Source organism: Chionomys nivalis, chromosome 11 (genome assembly GCF_950005125.1).
Source record: "Chionomys nivalis chromosome 11, mChiNiv1.1, whole genome shotgun sequence".
NCBI lineage: Eukaryota > Metazoa > Chordata > Mammalia > Rodentia > Cricetidae > Chionomys > Chionomys nivalis.
The window spans coordinates 56,110,289-56,136,179 of record NC_080096.1 but is presented as its reverse complement, the minus strand read 5'-3'; positions in this window follow the sequence as shown (position 1 = coordinate 56,136,179).

The following is a 25,891-nucleotide window of genomic DNA, read 5'->3' as shown; positions in this document are numbered from 1 at the left end:
CAAGCTGCTACACAATCCACTCTTTACTGAGAAAAATGAAAAACATTAAAAAAAAGTGCCATGATGAAATCCATGACTTTGTTTGCTAAGCTAAAAATAAAACAAATGTCAAACATCTAAAGACTCATTAAAAACAAAACAAAACAAAAGCCAGCCACAACTTTCTCCTAAAAGAGATTATCCCCTTCTTTAATCCCCAAAGTGTGGGCTCATACATGTAAAAGTGCACACAGAAACTGTGACGGTTTGTTCATGTGTGCGATGAACACGCCGTCTTGTCTTTGTGCTCCCCTGTCACCACCCAAAGGGTTAGCTGAAAAACTGGACCTTTGTTCTCGGCCGGTGGATCTGTGTCACAGGGGGAGTCAGGTCTTCAGCAGTGGCGACCTCTATCATCTCTCCGTGTAAAACTATAGCACATGTTTGAATTTACTGCTTTAGTTTCAACTGTGCCTTCCTTAATACCCGCTGGGACAGGAAGAAGCTGGGAGAAGGGAGAAGCCCCAAGTCATTTAATCTTGGCAGTTAGTTATTTTCATTTATAATAAAGCAAAATAATTTGTAGATGCTACAACCCAAGTAACTGTCTCAAATCCAACATTATCCTTCAGCTTAAAAATACTTTGCTATAATCTAAGAAGCTGAAGGAGAAGTCCCTGCCAGCCCTCTTCTTTTCTTGGGGAGTCAGCAGAACAACCACACCCCTGGGGTTTCTTTCTGTGTTCGGGCTGGGAAGGTGTGGAGGGAAAACTGTCCTCAGAATTGTAAAGCTAACATGCAGAAAGACACCTACCTTTTAATAGGGAGAGGGGCTGGATAAAGAGGCCACTGTCTCTAGAAAAGTCTCCCAAGTTCTGAACCAGGATTTTGTTGGGAGATGAATATAAAAACACCCTGATCGGGAAGTTCTCCGTGCATCTTACAATATATACTCACTCCAAGAAAATCAAAACCTTCCAAATAATGATGTTTCATGACTGCTTGCCATAAAAAGCTGAATCCATTTGACTTATGTTTTTTTTTTTCTACTGAAGACAATTTGCAGATCCAAAAGCAGCTTTTTCATTTCGAGAGGGGGAAAAAACTATGTCACCCAGAAGCAGTAGGGAGTAGCCCTGCTCCTGAGCTTTAATTTATGTGTGGCTAAAGTTCAACTTTCTCAATATGCCATGATCTCAGTACAACTGGCCAGACTCCACAGTGGGCGATCAACTCTATCTTAGCAGGGCAGATTTTGCTCTGGGAATCTGTGAGCCTAGTTTGCTGTGTTGTACAGAGAAGTTGCCAGACCTGCCTGGCTTGCAAGAGGACTTGTCGAGCAGGTTCTGCGGTGAGATCACCCCAGCTCAGTTTTATTGGGCTTGGCTGGGAGAAGTCAAGAAATAAATGGCCTGAGTTTGAGTATCTGAAGTTCCTTTTCCTATTTTCTCTTCCAAATTCCATTTACCGTCTCTCTGGGGGATGAAACCTTCATTCACAAGTTTATTGATCACCAAACATTTGCTGAACACCGGCAAAGCTTCAGGAACTGACCTTGACACTAGATACCTTGATGGGCATATAACAAATATTTATGAGTATTCATGAAAATGTTATAATTCACTGATATCAGCAGTTCACACCATTACTTCCTGTCTTTAAAAGGCAGAAACTGCATAACTGCCCTTGGAAGGGACTGGCAGAGAATGGCCTTCTAGCTGCCAGCATATCACCTAACACATGACTGGTCCACACCTCACTAGCAGTTCATCTCCCGGTCTCCCCGCTGCACCCGAGCTCCACATTGCCCCACCCTGGCCACCAGCGCAGGACTACCAGGGCATGAGTCCAGTAGGCCTCTGTCTTTGTTCAAGTGCTCAGACTCAGTAGCAAGGTGACCGTAATGTAAACCGTGGCCTTGTTCCACTGGAGAAAGTTCAGTAGAGGTCTTTGAATCTTCTCCACCAAAGCTCTGATGTTTCTGCAAGAGTGACTTGAATTCTGACTTTTTCTTTTACGTAAGTGTACAAGAATGATGTTTAAACTCTCCAATTCTGTCCATAAAATGCATGATTCGGTAACATACTGCCACAGCTATGTGCACATACTTGGGAATCTGTTTACAATGGTGTTTTATGATACTCCTTGGAATATGCTGTTATTTTGATGCAATTGCAATGCTTTTAAATAAGAATTGTAATTCTGTTTTTTTTTAAATTAAAGGCTTTAATTTTTTACTATAATTGTAAAGGACTATAAAGTTTATATTTTGGTTTTGAAACTTTAAAATAATTTTTGAAAGCTTTTATAGCTTTGTCTATGCTGTGCAGGGCGATTTGCTAAACTTAGTTGTTATTTTTTAAAGCAATTGAGAGTTTGTGTTCTCCATGAATTTTAAGCACCAGGACAGTCTGTCTCCTATTCTGTCCCCCACCCCCACCCCAAACAGTAAGAAAGCATTGATATTGATAGAGTATGAATTACTTTAAGGCTTTTCCACATTTGCTGTCTTTATATATTTTTCTTTATCAAGAACTGTCTGATTAAGGGAACTGTTCTGATTGGAGAATTATGTTTACTGCCTATGTGGTTCTTGATTGTCTACAGATCTGTTGGTGTTCAGATGTTGGGCATATACTAGTGTACTGATCCAGATGAAGCCTGCATTTGCCTTCAGAAATCTATAGTCTGATGAGCGAGAGATGTGCCCATTTGAAGATGTGGTCCTGCTTCCCCTCCCCCTGGATGGTAGAAACTGCTGTTTATGCTTCCTTTCACTGTGCAGACATCAGTGATACATGTCTCATCCTCAGGCCCTTTGCGCTGTTTGCAGCTGCCTGTATCGCTATGATTCTGGAAACATGCTATTGTTTTGAACTTAGTTCAGCTTCTTTGATAACAGAAATAATATCGAATCTCCAGATTGATGTGCTGGTTAATAGTATTTCCAAATCAAAGACTTTGCTCTAAGAATTTGACTGCTAAGTAAGTACCGCTGTCCATACCCGCGTCCAGTCTTGCCCTCAGTCTTTCACACAGCGGAGGGGAACTCTACCTGTAACATCAGTCCTGGGGACGATTCTGGCAGAAGAAAAACGTACAGCAGTGGAGACAAGAGCAGTTTATGGAGGATGACACACTGGCCATTTCACTTCTCATTTCTACAACTTCTTTCACGCACGGACTTTTCAGAGGCACGGGGCAGAGGGCAGGGAAGTGTGTGTGGGGGCACTGAGTAGCTGTAAGCTGATGTGATACTTTCTGGCTACTTCTCTTCCTTAGTGAGTCGATATTTCACACCCGATTAGCACATGCAAATTATACCTGATGGTGGAAGGGAGAGTACAGGCTCTCAGCATTTGCCGTCTGTCTGTGAAGCAAAGGAACAATCCCAGAATGAAGACATTGGTGCCAGTTACACCGGATGAACTGATGGCAGAAAGCATGTTTTCTTTCCCCGCTTCCAGTTGTTTTTATTTATTTTTTGTCTCCTTCGATGCAAGTCAGCAAGAATATTTTTTCTTTTTTTTTCTCATTTTTTAAATTTTATTTTTTTAGAAAAGAAAAACTATCTTTTTCATTTTACATACCAATCCCAGTTCCCACTCCCTCCCCTCCTTCCATTCCCCCCACCTTCCCTGCCACCTCACCCCCCATCTGCAAGAATATTTTTTCATGATGAACCCTGAAGGCATTGCTCAGAAGTCTTTGCATTCAGAGTCAGTAATGCCAACTTATTCTTGTTATCTTTGCTTTTCTTTTGATGGTCTTACTCGTGGCCCAGGCTTACCTAGAATTCACTATGGAGGGCAGGCTGACTTTGAATGTGGGGCTGATGGGGCCGGATTGCTTTTTTAGTTAGTAAATGCTACGACGGACTCCATAAACTTGTTTAAATTTTTTTTTTTAAAGACAAAGTCACACGAGCCCACGCTGTCAGTGAGTTCACTTTGTAATTGAAGCTGGTTTTAAGCTCCAGATCCCCTAATTCATCCTCTAAGTGCTGGGATTACCAGTGTGCACTACCATATCCATACCTGGACTCCAAACCCAGTTTTTCATTGTTCTTTGCCATGGACTTTCCAGACCTGGGCCTTAGTTTATTTTCCTGTTGCTGTGATGGGGTGCTCCGGCAAGAGGAACTTAAGGGAGGCTGGCTGTATTTGGCTCTTGATCCCAGGTGGTCAGTCTATCATAGCAGGGAAAGCCAAGATGGCAGGGACTTGAACTGGGCAATCATGTTACGTCCACAGCAGAGCGGAGAGCAATGATTGATACATACACGCCTGTACTCAACCACCTTTAGTTCTGGCTCCAGAGTATCCGACACCTCTGGTCTCTGCAAGCATCGGCAGGCACATATACAGGACCCCGCCCCCCCACAACTAAAAATAATAAAACAATTCTTTGAAAAGAGGAAGAGGAAAAATCCAGAGTTGTATTGACTAGGTTGATTAAATACTATAATTTGCATAAATGGTAGGAGTCACAGAACATAGTGAGTTATCGTTAGCAATTGTGGAACATTAGCTAGTGTGGTAGTTTGAATGTAGTTGGCCCCCATAAGCTCATAGGGAGTGATACTATTAGGGGCGTGGCTTTGTTGGTGTGAGTATGGTCTTGTTAGAGGAAGTATGTCACTGTGAGGCGGGCTTTGAAGTTTCCTATGCTCAGGATACTGCCCAGTGTCGCAGTTGACTTCCTGTTGCCTGAAGATATAGGACTCTCAGCTACTTCAACAGCACCATGGGTTTGCACCAGAGCAAACAGAAGTGGACACACACACCCACCCCTAAATCAGAAGTAATCTCTAATTGATAACCACTTGCAACTGTAAATTTAGTTTCCTCCAAGGGAGCTTCACTGGGAAACAAACCACTCTTAAGGGTAGGGTGCATGCCCATCAGTAGATGATGAACAGACAATGAACTCAAAGGTGTCTTTGGAGGTTCCTTGTCTCACAATGTCATTTCAGAGCTCTTCCTATTTTTTTTTTTGCATTATCTTTTAGTTTTACTATATACATATATGTGCACACACATACCTATATATTTACCTCTTTATACCCTCTAGGTCCCTTGCATGTAAATTTAATGTTTTATGTGATTCCTGAGTGTGTGAAATGAAAGTGTTTCTGTGTTTATTATATCTATTTCCTATGCCTTTTCTAGGACTCTTTTTCTTTCTGCTTGTTTATTTTGTCCTATTCCAAAGTATTATCTTTTGTTTTATCTTATTTTATTATAATCCCACAGTAGCCTGCTTGTTTTGTAATAAGAGACAGAAAGGGTGGTTCTGGATGGTAAGGGAGGTGGAAAGGGGCTGTGAGGAGAAGAGGGGGCTGAAACTGTGATCAGAATACATTCTGTGAGGAAAAAAATATTTTCAACAAAAGGAAAACACCAACAGAATTATTATCATGTATCTAACTGAAGTATTAGTAATTCTATAAGCGTGACGTTAGTTTTGATACTGCTTTAAGAGTGTATTTTGGAGGTTGAATTCACTGGTGAAGGTCAGTGTGCATCTTCCACTTTTGTCCTCATTTTAAAAAACAACTTAATGAAAAAAACAGCCTGCTTCTCCCACCGCACCCCCTTCCTGTGTCTCCTATCAGTTTTTTTCTTGCTTCTTTCTGTTCTTCTTGGCATCTGGGCTTCTTCTTCTGCCAAGTGAGTCATCAGAGAGGAAACATTTAACCCACATTTCCACCCTGGCTGGGAGAAAAGGCTTGAAGGCAAACATTGCCCGCATAAGCTTCTTTAGGACCCTGATGTGACTTTCCTGATTCTTTTGAGGACATCATTGGGAATTCAAATTAAAAAGTCCTAAATTGCCCAATTTCATATATACATCTTCAAATCAAGTCCCATTTTAAACTTTTTTTCTAAAATTGTGAAGACGTTTCCCTGCATCAACATATACTTTCTTACTATTTAGTCTCCTCCAAAGGATTTGTTTTAAAAGCATAAGTAATAATAATGAAGAGAAATTATTTAAATTTAGAAATTTATTTTTGTTTCATGTTTATGGATATTTTGCCTCCATGTATGTACATACAACGTGTGTGCTTGGTGCCCACAGAGGTCAAAACAGGATGTTAGATCCTGCAGAACTAGAGTTACATATGGTTGCAAACCACCTTGTGGGTGCTGGGAACCCAACCCAGGTCCTCTGGAAGAGCAATACATGCTTTTAACCACTGAGCTGTCTTTCTAGTCCTAAACAGTTGTTTTGGCAATGAGAAGAATAATAAGTAGAATCATAAAGCAAACATGGTGTGCATTCTGGCACAGAATAACTACTGTCTGTTGAATGCTGCCCACCAGACATAACACCCCACACCCCTCAAAACTTCAAAACTTCTCTTCTTTGCAAGAGACACTGCTTTGAGTCACTTAGGCCTTGTGGAAGTTAGTTAATGTAATTCCATGTTGATAGTATTGGTGCAAGTGGAATTTGCATTCTCTGGTAGTCTCCAATCTGTACATAACCCCTCCCTGAAGCTTGTTTTACAGCATAGAACTTTCCTGGTATTGTCATCAGATACACACATCCCATTGTCTAAGGAGTCAGCACCAGTGTGTGATGCAGGCTGATGCTCATGTGGAGTGCTCCACTGGAGCAGACTTCAGGGCAGGGGGACAGGGAAGGGGGAGGGGGAGAGAGAGAGAGAGAGAGAGAGAGAGAGAGAGAGAGAGAGAGAGAGAGAGAGAACACAGAGAGAGAACACAGAGAGAGAACAGAGAGAGGGAGGAGAGAGGGACAGAGAGAGGGGGAAGAGGGAGGAGAGAGGGAGAGGGAGAGAGAAGGGGGACAGAGGGGGAGAGGGAGAGAGGGGTGATAGAGAGAGAGGACAGGGGGACAGAGAGAGAAAGGGAGAGACAGAGAGAAAGAGAGGACAGAGGGGGGCAGAGAGGGAGGAGACAGAGAGAAAGGGAGAGAGAGGACAGAGGGGAACAGAAATAGAAAGGGCAGAGAGAAAGAGAGAGAGGACAGGGGGGGGCAGAGATAGAGGGGACAGAGAGAGAAAGGGAGGGGGGACAGAGAGAAGGGACAGAGAGAGAGAGGGGACAGAGAGAGGAGAGGGGAAAGGAGGGGGGGGAGAAGGAGAAGAGAGGGGACAGAGGGAGGAGAGGGGAAAGGAGAGAGAGAGAGGATGGGGGGCAGAGATAGAGGGGACAGAGAGAGAAAGGGGGGACAGAGAGAAGGGACAGAGAGAGGGGACAAAGAGAGGGGGAGAGGAAGGAGAGGGGGCAGAGAGAGGGGGAGAGGGAGGAGAGAGGGGACAGAGAGAAAGGGAGAGATAGAGAAACACAGACACAGAGACAAAGTTATTCACACCCACTGAAGCTCCTGCTCCCATTAGCTATCTCTCCTGACCCCACATTTCTCCAAAAATTCCCCCTCCTCCTGCCCAGTGCAATAATCTCTTGAGTTACAGTGTGTGCTCATGAGGCTGGTCTAGCAGTTACAGCTTCTCATGGCATGTCTGAGTTTGCATTCAGTGTCACCATCTGAATATGTGCTTTCTTAGAGTTGGGTCATTTTCAAGCTCTTTGAGTTAAATTGTATTCTTAGATATTTTTGTTTGCTTTTCAAGTCAGCATTTCTCTGTAGCTTTGGGGCCTGTCCTGGAACTAACTCTTGTAGACCAGGTTGGCCTCAAACTCACAGAGATTTGCCTGCCTCTGCCTCCGGAGTGCTGGAATTAAAGGCGTGCGCCACCACCGCCTGGCTCGAGATCTTCCTTTTTTTCCCCTCAGTGATTTCTTCAGTCACTAACCATGTTAGGCAGAAACAGGAGAAATGAATGGAGTTTGTAAACGCCCTAAGTGGTGGGCTGAGACATGTGGGCGAGCACGCACAAGAGAGGAGGTGGGGGAGGCATGGGTGAGCATGCACAAGAGAGGAGGTGGGGGAGGCATGGGTGAGCATGTACAAGAGAGGAAGTGGGGGAGGCATGGGCGAGCACGCACAAGAGAGGAGATTGGGGAGGCATGGGCGAGCATGCACAAGAGAGGAGGTGGGGGAGGCATGGGTGAGCATGTACAAGAGAGGAGGTGGGGGAGGCATGGGCGAGCATGTACAAGAGAGGAGATTGGGGAGGCATGGGCGAGCACACACAAGAGAGGAGGTGGGGGAGGCATGGGCGAGCATGCACAAGAGAGGAGGTGGGGGAGGCATGGGCGTATAAGAATGTTCCATTACTCTAACCTCGAGTGTTACCTCTGTTGCCATTTTGCTGGCTGTTTTGCCAGTGAATACTTGTTCCTAAAGATGCTATAGGATCCCAGGGAAGTCATTCTGGCAAGAGGCATAGTAGTATCCTGGCTATTCCGCCACGACTCAACAAATGTCGTCTATCCATTGACTGTTACTAAAGTCTTAGTTCTCCCATTCTATGATTCAAATCCCTCCTGATAGCATCTCTAAATGTTTTCTAATGTCTGGGCTAATGAGTTATGTGCTTCTTTTCAGGGTCAAGCGGTGTGATTAAATAGATCCGAGGGCTTTCCCGAGTCACAACTGGGGTACCTGTCTGACTGCTTGGAAACCACATGTGGTAGCTGGGGGAGGCAGAAAACTACAACCTTAACTGCAGGAAGTTCTCACACAGCTCATTGCCACATAGGAAATGTTCTTGCATCCTCAGTGGAAAGGCTGGAGCCTAAGGGAAAGTTCCTTTCTCTTCTGTACAAATACAAACCTGCCTGTGTCACTAACCATAGAAACCCAGCCCTTCCTACTCAGTGTATGGCCCAAAGGTGCTTTCCCCATCACCATCCTCCCTTTGTCCTCTGCACTTGGACTCTTCCCCATGCGTCCTTCTGGACGCCACCCCTTCAGTCACCGTCTGCTCTTACCCAAGACACCACACAGAGACTGGGCCAACTGTTACTGATAAGGCAAAAGCGCTCCAGCCTGGAGCAGGGGCAGAAGAGAAACAGGGTCCCCTTGCCTGTAAAATAACACATGTCCATACGATTGTGAGGAAAGGGAACCAAAATAATGCCTGGAGCACTTTATAGATTGCATGGGTTGCTCAGTGTGTGCCGAGTGCTAATAACCATGTAACTAGTTATTAATTTTTCCTCAAAATACTTTCTTTAGCCTTGCAGGAATTTAAAAGCCAGTCTTCAGTAGATTCCACAACTAGGACTTGGAGAGGAAAAATATGAACAACTCAGACCCCACCTACTCACCCCAAACCCTTTTTTTTTTCCTTGAAATCCTCACATTGGTTCTGGAGGGATGACTCAGAGGTTAAGGGTGCTTGCCGCTCTTGCAGAGAACCTGAGTTTGCTTCCCAACACCCACATCCCAAACACCCAGGAGGCTCACAGCTACTTGTAAGTCCAGTTCCAGGGCTTCAGTGCCCCTCTTCTGGCTTCTGTGGGCACCCACACACCTGTAATACACACACACACACACACACACACACACACACACACACACGAGAGACAGAGACAGAGAGAGACATACCACCACACACGGAAAAACATTAAAAAAAATAAAATATTCAGATTATAAAAAGTACTTAGCAAGATGATTACCAAGTCTGGGTCTTTTATGCCATTCAAAAATGTATTTAAAGTTGCACATAAATCACATTTACAATATGCACGCATACACATTTAAGCCTGTCTGTATTTGTAAGCCTTCTATAGCATTTTGCCCATCTCCTGTGATTCTTTCTACAGCCTTGTCATATTTTAGAGCATCCCATTTTATGGGTCAGAGGGAAAACCGAAAAGCATCCTGATTGGCTAATGGCCTTGCCATTCATTAGAGACAGAGTTGGAGCAATTAAACCCCTTTCTGGTTTTCCTCCTTTGTATAATTCTCTGGTAGGAGAGTGATGCACACTAGAACTTGGCTACCAAAGTTGTCCTGATTGGTAGGTAACCAAAGAAGGGATGTTTGTGGATGCAGTGTGACTTAAGTGCAGTTAAAAGTGAAAACCCTGTAGGGAAATTTCTCCTTAGCTGACAATAGGTGTTGCCAGCAGTCCCTGTGTAGCCACTTAGCAAACAGCAGGCTGTCAGGGAGAGCCTCCTGGACGTTTCCTTAGGGAGCAGCGATTGCTTTGGCTGAATTCTGCTGCAGCGGTTTTCCTGGCAGCACAGTCTGTAGTCAGACAATTGGAGGAGGTAGCCATTTTCTAATAACCACTCCAGGCTGTTGGCACCTAACTACCTGGCACTGTCTGTTCCGTGCAACTTGTTAAGTCAATCTGCTTGTCTGACTTTGCTGGGAAACCTGGTACTGCCAATCAAGCGCTTCGCAACAGCTGGATCCAGCGTCTGCCCTGCAGGTGTTCAAGGCGGGAGGTGAGATCAGCTCAGACAAGTGAAGAGCAGAGAGAGGATTGAGAGTGGTTCGCCTTTGCAGCTTTTCTGTCTGTGTTTCCACAGTGCTTGAAATCAGGATGTGGTCCTGAGTGAAGGACTCCAGGAAACACTTGGATGTTCATTCTGTCTCATTTGCCTTCTTGAACCTCTCATAGATTGACTTCATCCTGTTTCGGAGTCTATAGAACCACATTCCACCCCACCCCCCTTTCCTGTGCACTCCTTCCTCTGGTTTGTGGCTCTGCAATTGCTTCATCTTCCCCCTTTGAGGGACTCGCTGAGCTGAGGGTGACTGAGACTTTCTGTGCTTCAGCCCAGGCTTTCCTCTCCCGAAGGAACTCTTTCCAGTTCGTCTATAGCTCTCTCCTTTTACTCCTCTAGTTAAGTGAGAGTTAGCTCCCTTTCCAAACTTGAGTTCCTGATGTTTCCATCCCCAAAGAGTTGTGCTTATAAAACGAACAGAAATGTGTTAAACTTGGGATTGACTTGGTGACTTTTGCAAACCCCAGATAACTTCACTGTGTCGCTGTTGTGAAAGAACTTGCTTAACAATCTGTTAATTTGTCCGAACTTTCTCTAAGGACAATTATGTGCAAAGCCTCTTAAAATTAATGCTCCGAATTTGGAGTTGGCAGCTTCCTACTAGGGCTCTGGAAGGCTCCTATATCCTGGAGATTATGTCTTCTTATGGCAAGCCTGGGTGTATATTATTTAAGGAGCCTCTAATTCATGAGAGCCTGTGTTTGATCCCCAGCATAGACAAACAACACCCCCACAACACATACATTTCCAGGAAGTTTTAGGGCGGCAGTTATCTCCCTGTGGGTCACAACCTTGGAAAACACATATTTCCGATGGTCTTAGCAACTGAGACACCTCTAAGTAGCAAAATTGTGGTTTGAAGTAGCAACAAGGATAGGTTTATGGTTGGGGGTTCCTAAGACCGTCGGAAAAACGTGTTTTGATCACAGGTCAAGATCTTGCCGTTTGAGGAAGTTTTAAAGGAGAGCCTTAAAATACTCTATTACTGTTAGTGGCCAGAGAGCCCTTCCCCCACTGAGGACAGTTTATGATAGTATGCACATTGAAACCTCCCAGGGATTTTACGTTTAGCTCATACATGCCATCTGTCATCACCAGCCTTATATAAGAGAGAGCATCGACCACTGTCAGGAACCTTGTCTTGAATTAATTTAAGATACTATGGTTAGCCATTGACATTTCACTAGCCGTGTTTTGAAATAAGATCTAGTTTAGTCTGGGCTTAAGCGATGACTGTGGTTCTCAAAGCAAGGCTGGCTTTGGTAGCCAAAGAGACAGAATCGCCTTACTCTTATTTCTGAATTTCTAATAAATTTGTACTTGTGACTTTAATAGGCTTACTGCTTCTTTCACTAAAACTTGAAGATTTTAATAGTTTCTCCCCCACACAAAAAAAGCCACAAACTTCAGAGTTACCTTATCAAGCACTCTTGAAATTATGAAGGCACAGACCATGTCTGACTCCCTGAGTCACTTCCTGTTTTGTTTTCAGAGCCCTCCATGTTCTCTAGAGCAGAATACCCATTTAGTGAGTGAAACGAAGGCATGGCATTAGAGACAGCTGCGTTTTCATGGCACTGTAGGATGAACAAACACTAGTGGTGCGTCTGGGAGACTGAGGTAGGAGGGTTATGGGAGATTAAGAGCAGCCTGGGCTACACAATGAATTCCTGAGCAGCCTCAACTACGTGTAAGGAAAAAAAATCCATTAAAAACATATTTAACACTTCCTGAGAAGAGACTTGGTCTAGATTTTCAATTACTGAAGTATTGAGACCCCCGTGGGTGGATAGACTGAATCTGACAGGCAAGTTGAAGGCCCAGGCGACCCGTCTAGACATCAGTCATGGTCCATGCTCTGTGAAGAAGGCGGTGGGTGTGATCTTGCTGTCCTTTCATCCGAGCACCTAGAATCCGGCCAATTTCCTGCTTTGTCTTTGGACATTAGTCAGCCTGCAAATCCCTCATTTGTTTATTTAGTCCAGCGCAGTGCCATGGAAACAATAACCATTGCATTGGCCGGTGTTGGTGCTCGTGACAAGCAGTTGATCTGCATTGGTTCCCATCGTCGACCTCGCAGTGATTTTGTGAGTTAGGATTGTCATTGCCGCTCTTTCTCCCTCCCTCCCTCCCTCCCTCCCTCCCTCCCTCCCTCCCTCCCTCCCTCCCTCCCTCTCTCCCTCCTTCTCTCCTTCCCTCCTTCCCTCCTTCCTTCCCGGGCTTAAGGAACTAAGTTCTCCAAGCTCACGCAGCTGCTACACAATGCTTTTCCCCACGTAGATAACTGATGCCTCTTTGTGAATTTAGAGCACATAGCATCCAAGAGAGGCTTACTATGCACTAAAACAGATGTAGACAATCAACAGGCAGTGCCAAGCAGGTCACAGTCTCTCAGAGCTTGTCACAGTGTTATGATTATAAACCTACTTGATGCTGGAAATTTCTTTTTTTGATAACTCTGAGTTATTTTAAAAGAGGTATTCTTGCCTTTGGTTTTTTTTTTTTTGTTTTTTTGTTTTTTTGTTTTTTTTCGAGACAGGGTTTCTCTGTGGTTTTGGAGCCTGTCCTGGAACTAGCTCTTGTAGACCAGGCTGGTCTCGAACTCACAGAGATCCGCCGGCCTCTGCCTCCTAAGATATGAAAAAAAAAAAAAAAAAAACCCAAAGTTCAGAGAGGCTGAGATACTGGTTTGGGATGATGTAAATAGCACACAATGCAGCTGACGATGAAATCAAGATTGGACCTTGCTGAAAGCTTAACTCTTTACGCTCCCTGACTTCTTGCTGTGATTAAACTCAGATTTGTTATTTATCATATCCTGGCCACTTTTCCTTAAAAATATGTACTTGTTTTTATTGAGGCATAGTTGACAAAAATTCTAAATGTTTATTGATCCCAGTATGATGTTCTGGTATATGTATAACACCACAAAGTGATTAAATCAGGTAATTAACAGTCCATCATCTTACATACATATCAGTATTTTTTGGGTGGGGGGCGTCATGAGAACATTCCCAATTCACTCTTTTCAGTCTTCTGTAGTTTTGCTAACTAACTCCTGGGATCCAAGGTTCAGACTGGTGCAGTCTTTGTATTATAGGTTTATCGTTTAAAGTTCATTGATTACTGTTGCTGCTCCACCCACAAGACTCTTGCAACTTGCTTTCCTCATACCCACGATCTTGGGAAAAGATTAGTTCAATGAGTCTTTAAATGGTTATTAGTTCATCTTCAGCTAAGGCACGTGGCAATAAAGTTGCTCACATCCTGCTTTTGCTTCTTTTATTATTCCTCCTTCTATAGTTGTAAAGTGAGAGGGGCTTGAGAAAACACTATTTCCTGAGAATTCTCACCCTCTTACATTTCTAGAGGGCTAGGGAAATAGATGAGTAGTTTCTGAGAATTTGATGTGACCTATCCCATGCTGATCATTAGAACTCTGAAATGATGAAAGATGTTGCCCTTTGAAGAAATATTTGAATATTTGGGACTTATATGTTTTAGTTTGAGCCATTTAAAATCTGTACTGAACATTTACTGCATCCCATATACTTGAGCATAGCACTGTAAAACAGTGTGACTGGGACACAAAGAATGAAGAGTATGTATACATATATATGTACATATATCTATATCCCAGATGACCTGATATATATGTATCACTATGGAATAAAACAATACAGTTTGGCACGCAGTGTTCTGTAGGGTGTTATGAAGCATGAAATCATTTTTCTTAGTGGAGTTGGGACTTGCAATGTAAAATGGTAGGCTTCTTGCTCTGTTTTGAAGGATGGATAGTATGGATGGGGAGATGAAGTTCCCAGGCAAAAGCATAGTAGGAGCAAACGGAGCACTGAGATAATGGGGGACAGGCCTTGTGTCTCCTATCAAGGTCCAGGTAAAGAAATGGAGGGATGAGGTTCTGTGGTGAATAACGAGACACATTAGTTCAGTTGACTAATTTTCCTGTCACCACCTGCTCCTTGCTCTCTGTCCTAGGTCTCTTTCTTGGCTTATTTTTATTACCCTGATCTCTCTACCTGTGGGCTGATGCCAGCAACTCTGTTTTCCCAAGATGCTAGCCTTTCAAGACCTTTGAATAAATGCCCTCTGCACTCTAGCGACTGCCAAATCTTGAAGTAAATTTCTCCATGGTTTAATACGCGGAGAATGCACAACAAAGTCTCTACTCAGTATCTTCCCTTTGAAGTTAATTATCTGTGCCCAAATCATTTCTCCATCTGTTGATGCCCGTTCTCCAGCAACACTCACTATCAAAGGTAGTCCTGTGGCTTATTTCCCCCAAACTAGGAGTTATTCTAGATTTTTGTATTTGTTCACATCCCTCTCAAATGATAAATTATTTTGATTCTACAACTACCTAGCCCCATATAGGTGGATTCCTTTTTTATTATGAGATTGTAATGGTTTCATGGATTATTTTGATAAAGATGAGAGTTCAACCAAAAATATCTACTCAATTAAGAAACACTTTAAATTCTTCTCTAGAAGTTAACTTATAAGTTGTCTAGAAGAGTCATGTATTCTTCTGGTTTCAGGTATGTTAGAGTTTGTTTTCTGCTACATTCCCAAATAGCCATTGCAGCCTCTTGCCTGTAGACACCCAGGTACAGTATGTTAATTTTACAAGTACATATATATATATATATGTATGTACGTATGTATGTATGTGTGTGTGTATGTGTGTGTGTGTATGTGTGTGTGTTTATTCAGTGGAAATTGCATTTTAAAAGCTCACACTTTTATCAAGATAATTTAAAGTCTTGAAACACGGGATAAAGATTGATGCAAACTCTAGTACAAATGGCACTTTGGCTAGGCACACAAGACAAGACAAGAAGATATAGTTCTAGAAAGAGGATGTATTGCTGTGAGGAAACGCCATGACCAAAAGCAACTCACGGAGGAAAGGGTTTGTTTGGCTTATGCTCCCTCACTGCTGGCCACCATCGACAACAGGACAGGGCAGGAACTCACACAGTGGTGACCTGGAGTTGGGGCTGACGCAGTGATGCAGAGGCCGTGGAGGGCGCTGCATACTGGTTTGCTCTCTGTGGCTTGCTCAGTCTGCTTTCTCATAGCAGCCAGGACCACCAACTCAAGGGCAGCACCACCCACAACGGGCTGAACTTTTCTATAACCATCACTAATTAAGATGATGTCCTACAGACTTGCTTACAGCTGGATCTAGATTATGGAGGCAATTTCTCAAACGAGGTTCCTTCCTCCCAGAGAACTTAAACTTGTGCCAACTTGATGTTAAACTAGCCTGCATAGGTGATTTAGTATACAAAATAGATTAAATTTGTTTCACCTCTCTGTAGGCCTCAAAATTTATACTAGGACTGGAGTCAGTGGTCTGAGCATGCAATAGCAGCATGCTATTCCAGAGGACCTGGGTTTGGTTCCCAGAACCCACATCATGGCTCACCATCTCTAACTGCAGTTACAGAGGACTGGGGTCCTCTTCTGGCCTACGGGGGCACCATAGGGTACCATATGTGGTAGGTACACAGACACACATGCAGGTAAAATATCCATAAACATAAAACCATCTTAAAATAGTTATTTCTTATGTAATTCTCATGTAAGTTTCAAAGTATCTTTATTTTGATTGATGGTGTTAGAATTGTCACCCCCTTATGTTCATTTTTCCTTAGTTCTCCCAGTGAACCCCATCATTAACACGGAAGTGTCATCATCAAATTGATGTGTGAGTTCTAGGTCAGTCTGGGATGCTTAGAAAAGCTGGGCATGAGGAGTAGTGGGTAGGTAGTGCCCAGAGGGAGGAGGAGAAGGAAAAGGGGGGAGAAAGATGCTTCGGAGAGAAATGTGAACTTAACAAGAAGACAGACAGAACCATTCCTGAAAATGACGCTCAGAAGGACTGTGTGTCTGTATTTCCGGATGGACTTTTCAGTGAGGCGACTACATAAGCTAAGCTATAAACAGAGTGGTTGAATTAGTCAGGATAAATCATGGTATGCTGTGGTTACAAACAGCCTCAAAAACCTAGTGCATAAAACCGAGAATCGTTCTCACTCAGGCACGTGTTCACACAGGATCCATGCAGGCTCTGCTTGTTGAACTTCCTCCAGAACACAAGCTGATGAAACAGCTGTCTTTTAGTCGCTTTAGCAACTTCGAAAGCCAAAAGCTTTGAAGAGACTTGTATTATAATTTATATCTGATATGGGAAGTTGTGGTAGTTTGAATGTAATTGGCCCCATAAGTTTGTAGGGAGTGGCACTATTAGGAGGTGTGGCCTTATTGGACAAAGTGTGTCCCTGTGGCTCAAGCCATGCCCAGTGTTCCAGACCACTTCCTGTTGCCTGCAAGTCAATATGTAGGATTGCTAGGTCCTTCTCCAGTACCATGTCTGCTTGCAGGCCACCGTGTTGCACCATGATGATAACGGACTAAACCTCTCAGAATGTAAGTTTTCCCTTTATAAGAGTTGCTGTGGTCAGGGTTTCTTTTCATAGCAACAGAAATCCTAACTAAATGACAGAGTGAAACACATTTCCTTATTTGTCTGATTTTATTTTTATTTTAAGTATATGGGTGTTTTATCTGCATGTTTATCTGTACACCACATGTGTGCAGTGCCGGTAGAGGCCAGAGCCTTGAATTCTCACCACTACAGTGTGGGTGCTGAGAACTGAACCCAGGACCCATAGAAGTTCAGTAAGTGTTTTTCACTGCAAAGCAATCTCTCTAGACCCTGAAACATGTTTTCATGTTACTGGTTAGTCAGAACTAGACTCAGCCCTAAACAAGGGGTGGGTAAGATGAAAAGCCTTGGCAGTCAGCATGAATAAAGAACAGTGAGAGATTGTGACTCTGAGTTCGCGATTCCCTTCCAAGCCTCCCATTTCTAGAGCTCTGGAAAAACAACCCGCTTGTCAATAAAAAATTGAATGGATTGGATTCAGTTTTCTTTAATTTTATTCTTTAAGTTGAAAAACAACTCTGTTTACAAGGAAGTGAGGGCTCATCACCGCCATGAGTGCAAAAGTAAAGATCTTAGGGCTGGAGAGACAGCTCGTTGGCTAAGAGCATTTTCTGTTCTTGCAGAGGATCCAGGCTTCGGGTCTCAGCATCCACATGGTAACTCACAACCATCTATAACTCTAATTCCAGGGATCTGACACTTTCTTCTGACTCAGGCACTAGGCACACACATGGTATACAAACAAACACGCAGGCAAAACACTCTTTATATACATATAATACATATGGGTGGGGGAGAGCTGGCCCTGAGGTCATAAGGGCAGGAGAGCTGACCCTGCCCCCCACCAGCCGCAATACTCAGGAGAGCAGGCCCTGCATCTCACATGGGCAGTACAATAGAGCCAACCCCATTGGTGTGGGTGAACCAGCCCTGAAGTCGTGAGCATGGGAGAGCTGTCTGTATCACCCATCTGTCTGTCATGTGGAGGCCTGTGTGGGGAGAGGTGCCTTCCCCTCCTGCCCATCAATGCCTGAGGCAGGTAGGAGAGCTGGCTCTGAGGCTGTAAGAGCAGGAGAGTTGGTTCTGCCCCTCATCAGCTGCAGCACTCAGGAGAGAGCCACTTGTACCACACCTGGGCAGCACAGGAGAGCTGATGCTAAAGGTGCAGGCGTGAGAGATCCGAAGCTGAGGACATGAAAGCAGGACAGCTGGCCTTGTCCCTTGCTCCTTGTTGCAAAGGGTTAACTTTTCAGGAAAATGCCGGAGAGCTCTGAGTTGGTCCACCCCAACATCCACCCCATCTGTGATCTGCCCGAGCATGTGAAGGGACCAGTCGTGGAGACCAAAACTGCAGGATCTCCACAACACAGGGCAAGAGCAGGATAACAAAGAGGAGTTCTAGTGGGCGCCCCGCATCATCAGTGTAGCAGAAACCAGAGGCCTCGAACCAGACCAATGACTCTCTGCAATGAACACTTGCAAGTAAAGATGTATGGTTAATATAGGGTTTTCTGCATGACCCTGTGTGTGTTACCCTACAGCTTCGATGATGAGATTAAGTTTTTCCTTTTGTCTGTCTCTCTTTTTTACTTTTTTTCTCTTAAATTTTATTTTATTTTAGACAGGAGGTTGCAAGAGCAGAGGGTGGATACAAAGGGGTGAGAAATGAGTTGGATGGAGATGCATGACGTGAAAGACACAAAAAATAAACAAAAGAAAAAAATTGAGACTTGGTCTCACGCCTAAGCTGAAAAAAAATACATCGATAAAATGAAGATCTTTCAAAAGTTTATAGACTTTCTGGCCACTAACATGGATTATTTTTTCAAACTCATCTGGAATTACATTTATAGTGCTTAATCAAGTCTGTCAGTTACAAAGATTTGTCTGTTAATACCATTCTGTCACTGGGTAAAGAGCAGTCCTATGTTAAAAGGGTACTTTACTTGGAATAAAAATTTGTACAATGATAATTTTTGACGTTTTTTTCAAGGTTAGGTATGCCTATCTATTTAAATATGTACAAAATGTGTGACCGTGATCATATCCCTCTAATGTCTTAGTTTTCTCTGTAAAAATGGGAAATAGTAACACCCACTTTTACTGTTGTGAAGACTGAGTTTGCTCAAGTATGCAAGACATTTAGTCCTCTGTAGACCTTTAGCAACTGCTCAAAAACGTTAGCTATTCTTAGGGCATCATCCGCATTATTCTGATCCTGGTATACTCAGCCTTCAAAGCGAAGCTCTTTGTTATGATCTGAATGTGAGACGCCCCCCACGGACTCATGAATTTGGGCTCGGCCAACAGTGCTATTTTGGGAAATGGCAGAACTTTGGCAATCACTACTTCTGCTCCCTAGTACGCTAAATTATGAGAAGCGACCAACACACATCCCCATTGGCATGGGCTAAGTTGTTCACTGTGCCTTCCCTGTCAGGATGGGTTGTATTCTGCAATAAACTGCTCCTCTCTTGAATTGTTTCTGTTAGGTATTTTTTTTTTGTTACAGTGCTAACTAAAAAATAATTAATATACCATACAAAAAGACTTTTGGAATAAGTGAAGATCAACTCTTTAATAGGCAATGAATTTCAGAAGGATTCTTTGAGTCTTTATATAAATTTTTAATCATATTGATTTGCTTTGTGTGTGTGCATGGTACATGAATGTGGGTACATACACGTGAAGGCCAGAGGACAATTTTCAGGAGTCCATTTTCTCCCTCCACCATGAGGTTGCTGGGCTCAAACTCAGATAGACGGGCTTGGGAGCACACACCTTTACCTACTAAGCAATCTCACCAGCTCTCTCTGGAGTCTTCAGACACCTGCATACAGAAGTATTGAGTTAAACAGGCCTGTGAAGGATTGTCTCTGGAAGGCCTGGTGTTTTTGTATCCACTCTCTTCAGTTCTAAAGCCAATCAAGTCACTGTCTCTATCATTTTCATACAATAAAATGCCTGGATCCTTATTCTCATAGAGAGTGAGTCTTTTTGTTTCTGGTGATTGAAAAGAAGGCTCCTTAGGGTGCCATTGAAGACATCACATTCTTAAACATATCTTTGCTACCTGCAAGGGCCAGATTCTAACACCTCATTTCTGGTCACAGTTCATATGGAAAGGAGTCAGTGATCTGTTTGAGGTAAATTTAGGCTGGCGTCATGTCTGGGTCTGCATGTGATGTCATCCTTTTTTGCTTTTTTTTTTTTTAAACACCTGGGCTGTGGGGCTATAGCACATGTGACTGGGCACTAGATGAGAATGACATGTCCTTACATGGCTGTAGGGAGCCTTCCTGCCTATCTTTCAGTGGCCATACTCTCATTTGTGTTTCTTAGTGGTGTCCTTGACCTAAAAAAATCTCCCGCAAATGAGGCAAAATTCTTTAATTTTAAATATAGGTTTGGAAGCAGATGGGACTCTAAATTGGCTTGGCCACTTACTAGTTGTACATTATGCAATCTCTTGACCTCTTTCAGCCGAGCTTCCTTATTTGAGCAGGTTGTTGTTCATTATTTGAACAGGGAAAAGGGATTGGACTTTAGAGAAGATTAGGAGATAATGTGGGTAGATATTGTTGGTGGATTGGGTGGGGCAGAGGGAGGGAGCAAGGATGACTACCAAGTTCCAGGTTTCTATCTCAAGGACTTGAACTTGGGTGGTGTTTTAGTGCAGAGGAGATAAGAGAAGGTGTGTGTGTGTGTGTGTGTGTGTGTGTGTGTCTGTGTTACAGAGAGACAGAGGTGGAAAGGGGAAGACTAATTGTGGTTTGAGTTTAAAATATGTTGCATGTATATACATGTGTGTGTTTTCATTTTTGTATGGTACAAGTGAGTCATGGCATGTACGTAGCCAGAGAACAACCTTGAATGCTGGTCCTTGCCTTCCACCATGTTTGAGACAGAGCCTCTGTTGTACATTGCTGTATAGACCAGGCTTCCTGGCTGGTGATCTTTCAGAGATTTTTCTGTCTTTACTGTAGGAACATTGAGATTACAGACACCTTTCACCACGCTGGAGTTCTCATGGCTCCTGGGGATTTGAACTCAGTCTTCATGGTTGTGTCTCAAGCACTCTCCTCATCTCCCCAGCCTGATAATGTGATTTTAAGGTACTTTTTAGACAATGTGGAAATGCTGACTTGAAATTTTCATGATGCTTAGAGAGAGATCTGTATTGGTTTTCAGAGCTTTCAAAGTCCTTGTATAAATAGAGTAATATAAGTGAGGTGAACCGCTGCAACTAAGAGAGCATTGGATGAGCCTCGAGAACGTCTTTATTGGTTTCAGGGGAATGGGGAAATCTGGAAAAAAATCACTTTTGTGTTATCATAAGCCTCTGACTTTTCTCTTCTTGAAACATCAGCTTTTGAAATGAAGAAGAAATTATGTTGTCTACGTAAAACAAGGTGACAAACCTTAGTAAGGTTCCTCGGTAGAGACAGCAATGCATTTTTAGCCTACCGAAACCAGCACTTACCCAGGGGAATAGAGAATAGAGTTAGCTAAGTAAAACGATCCAGGGGAGTTCTTGAGGTCCCGCAGCCAGACAGTGAATGTTTGTTCTGACAATTATCTGAATGGTTAATGTTGACTCCGGGCTCATCCATCTAGATTCCAAAATAGCATTGATCTTGCCGTGAGAGTTTGCTGCGTAAATGCCAAATTGAGAAACATGAGTGGACTTGAGGGTGCTGGGGAGTGACTAGCTTGTAGTCTTGTTTAGGAGGTTGATAGACTCCGGAAGTGAAACAGGAAGTTGGAGGACTCCATGAATTTGGAGAGTGGGTGTGGTCATTCAGTCAAGAGCACTGAAGAGAAGGGCTAGAGGACGGATAATTTGTACTTGTGATTTTGGGTGTAGAGTCATTCTTTATCATGTTTGTCAATAATATTTTTGAGATTATGAATATAATTACATCATTCCTCTCTCCCCCTTTCTCCTGCCCAACCTTCCCACATATCCTGCCTTGCTTTCTTTGAAATTGATGGCCTCTGTTTTTAAAATTGTTGTTAGACAACCATGTTGAGACTTCATAGCTGTAGCTTTTGACTTTCCAGAAGACAAAATCTTACAGCAAACTTCCTATTCTTCTGGTTCTTAGAATATTTCTACTCTGTCTTTTGAAATCATCACCTGTGCCTTAGGCGTCGGAGTTGTAGATCTATTAGTTGGGATGGGGTCAAGCTACTTTCGGTAAGGAAAAACTCTGTGCTCTCTCCCAGACGGCGTGAGGGCACATAAAAACCAAAGGCTCCAGCCGCTAGACCGAGGTGCGGCTATTTCAAGAGAGCAATCCAAGAGGAAGGATAGAGTTGAGGACAGGGGAAGTAACTTGGCTTTCTTCTGGTGAATGAACATTCCAGAAATGCGAGATTTAATTGGGTTAGGTGACCACAAATATCGCTAAGATGGAATGAGTCATTTGGTGATAGAAACGCCCGAGGATCGGAGGCAGCAGCCTTCCAAACAAGCCTGTATGGGCTCCTTGTGATGCAGACCTCCGTGCAGAGCAGAGGGGCCAGCTCAGCTGTTCCTGGAGTGGAAAGATATTTTCATTTATCATCTCATAATAAGCCTGGAAGGTGGGCACAGCAGTAATAATAGGATATCTACTATGCTTCTACCCTTGGAGCTATAGAGATTCAATACAATCATTTGTGCAAAAGTTCTTTTAACAATTTTAAGTGGCTACATATGCAGGTTCTATTGTTACTCATGCCTTTGAAGCACTTCTGAGTTTTTCAGGGTATCGCGACACGTTCCCCAAAGCAATTAGGGCTTCCCTTTAACAAAGCCAAGGCTGGCACCTGGGTAGATGCTCTATGTTGATTTTGAAGTTTGATGTGGACTGGCATTTTTCTCTGGAGTTGAACACCTCTTTCTGAAGCTTCTCGTGGTCAAAACTTCATGTCTTTGCCTGTCTGCTACAAAGTCCACACTGGCATCCAGGCCACCCACCAGGTTCCACTTTCCAGCCCCAAGGACCCCTGTAGTTGTTGTTTGCTTTATAGAGTAACTGAGCTGAAAGGCAGCCCCGAGCAGTTTGCCAGCGTGGCCGCGTTTTCTGGGTTTCCCTGGTGCATCGAGAGGAAAGTATCCACTGGACTCTGGGAACGGAATTCTACATCGTCGAAAGTGTTTTCAGATTTTCCTGAGGCGAGGCAGATCTGACCCTATCCAAGGAGTGTACCTTTACCAGTGCTCCAGACCATGCTTAATCCTTAGATGTTAAATGTTCTTGGGAAGGGAATAGAAGCTTCAGTGGTGGGGTGAATGGTGACTCCCCCTTCTCCCTTCTCGAGCAATTTCACTAGCTCCATCAATTTTTCTGTTGTCGCCCATTGCTCGTGTTTTCCTTTCAAGGCTTGGGACACAGAGTCTGTTCTGCAGAGAACATATTCGTTGGAGTCATTGGGCATACACCACATGAATTTAGTACAGCACACCATCAGCTGTTAAGACGAGAACATTTTTATTTAATGGGGAGATTAAAACCTATGTGGTAAGCCGGGCGATGGTGGCGCACGCCTTTAATCCCAGCACTCGGGAGGCAGAGGCAGGCGGATCTCTGTGAGTTCGAGACCAGCCTGGTCTACAAGAGCTAGTTCCAGGACAGGCTCCAAAGCCACAGAGAAACCCTGTCTTGAAAAACAAAACAAAAAACAAACAAACAATAAAACCTATGTGGTATGCTCGCTTATTTCACTCGATTTATAACATTCCATGGTGCATATACCTTCTCCTCAGTGGTTTTACTCCCTGTGTCTTTATTCTGGACATAAGGAACACTTTTTGGCTCCAGGTAGAAACTCTGCCCCAGGAGTATGCCACGGGTACAGAAGTTCTTTGACCTCTCAGCGACTTTGTTTGAGGCTTTTCTCATGGTGCCCTCCACCCTTCTGGCTCCTACAAAGCTAGCTTTGTATCAAGGAGTTATGAACTGCAACATTTTAGTGATAAGAGCACTGAATAAAAAACAAAATAAAAAGACCGTGATTTGGAAAGAGAGCACAGGGAGGTACATGGAAGGGTTTGAGAGAGAAAAGGGAAGGGGTTCATGATGTAATAAGATTTAATCTCAAAAAAAAAAAAAAATTCTTAAAAGTGCCCAAAGTAAACATGTTTCAAAAATCATTCTTAGCTCAACTGTGGGTGTTGCTTGCAGTTACTCTCATAGTCAGAGATAGCATTTTATTTTATTTTTTTTAGTCAAACAAAACAAATCTAGACTGTTTCATTTCTTATCCAGGGGCCTGGGCTGAATCATTTTCATCTCGGGACTCAGTGCTGTGGCCAAGGTGATGTGGTTAGAAGGAGGGTGTCATATCAGAAAATGCGAGCAAAAGTGAGTCATAGAAACAGCGATCTCAGTTTCCCCTTTCTAATCAAGCTCCAAAGTGTGTTGCTGATCTAAAAGGAAGACAAAAAAGATGAGCACTGACAAACAATGAAGCATCCGTGACTTTTGGAGAGAGCTTGAGATGTGAAGGTAACGGAGATGATCTCTCCTAATGGATGCAGCTCACAGCCTACTCAGTAGGTCTATCAGGACCTATTGACTGCATTCCTCTTGGAAGGGATAGAAAGAGTCCCAATTATCTCAGTATTTCCAAAACATATATTTCTTTGGAACTGGTAATTGACCTGAGAAGGGAAACACTGAACAAAGAACTCCTGCAGGAATAAGGAAGATGCCATGATGCGAGGCGATGTAACTACTATCATGAGCTGTATCTGTAGGGGAGCTGTTATGGGAAAAAGAAACAGCATTTGACTAGGTCCAGCTGGGGTACCAACAAGGCGGTGGGAGACTTTGCTTGGCAGACGAGACAATGCGGACTGTGATGGTGAGTCTTGACTGCCAACTTGAGTGGACCAAGGAAGGCCTGCCTAGGAGGTTATGAAAGCACACTTCCGGATGTGCCAGGAAAGGCATTTCCAGAGACAGCTGGCCTGAGGGATAGTAGCTAAGGTAGAGGGGAAGCCGGAAGAGAACAAAAGGAAGAGGAAGAGGAAGCCAGCAAGCATGTGGAGGCTTGATTTTTCCGGAGCACTCCTTTGGTACTGCCTCCATACCCCACGGACAGCCAATACTAGTTTCCTAAGCTTTTCAATGAAGATCCACGATGATGACTTTCCAGGATTTCCAGGTCTCCGGTTTTGATCAGACAGTGGCTTCATCCCTGATCCCTCCTTCCGTCTTGGAGTGAACTACTATGGGTCCTTGGTATGCTAGTGGCCATGTGGGAGTATTCAACCACGGGACTATTGAAGCCAAGCTATTCAATCCTATTTCACATGCATATCTATATTCTCTCTAGAGAACTCTGAGTAATACATGTACAAAGCTCTGGTTTGAGATCACACAGTCACTAAAGCATTCTAAGAGTATACTTCTTCCATAGCTGCAAAGTAAGCGTATTATTCTTGAGAGACCCATGCTGAGCTTTCCTCTAGAGGCATAACCACTGGTTTCTTTGTGGTTTTGCAATGGTAATAACAGCGTTACAGTACTGGATGGGCTCCTATAGTAAATAAGGACACATTATTTCTGAATTTGTTTTCTCAAATCATAAATAATCAAATCAAATACCTTCAGAATTGGGATTTTTATTACTTTAATATAACAAAATACCTGTGGGTGGGTAGCATAATAATGAAAAGAGAGTTACTTTGACTCCTACCTCTGAAAGTCCAAGATCAGGAGGCTTCCTTTGACAATGGCCTTCCTGCTGCAAGAGTTCTAAGGTGGGCCAAGGCATTGTTCGAGTAAGGGTGCGTGTATGTGTGTGTGTGTGTATGAGAGAGAGGGAGAGGGGGAGGGAGAGTGTGTGAGTGTGTGATTGTATGTGTGAGTGTGTGTGTGTGAGTCTGTGTGTATGTATGTGTGTGTGTGATTGTGTGTGTGAGTGTGTGTGTGTGTGTGTGATTATTTCCTCTGGTCTCTCTCCCTTCTATAAAGCCATCAGGTTTCAATCATGAAGGCTTTACCGTAATGATCTTATTTAGTCCTGTCATGTTCCAAAGTTTCTA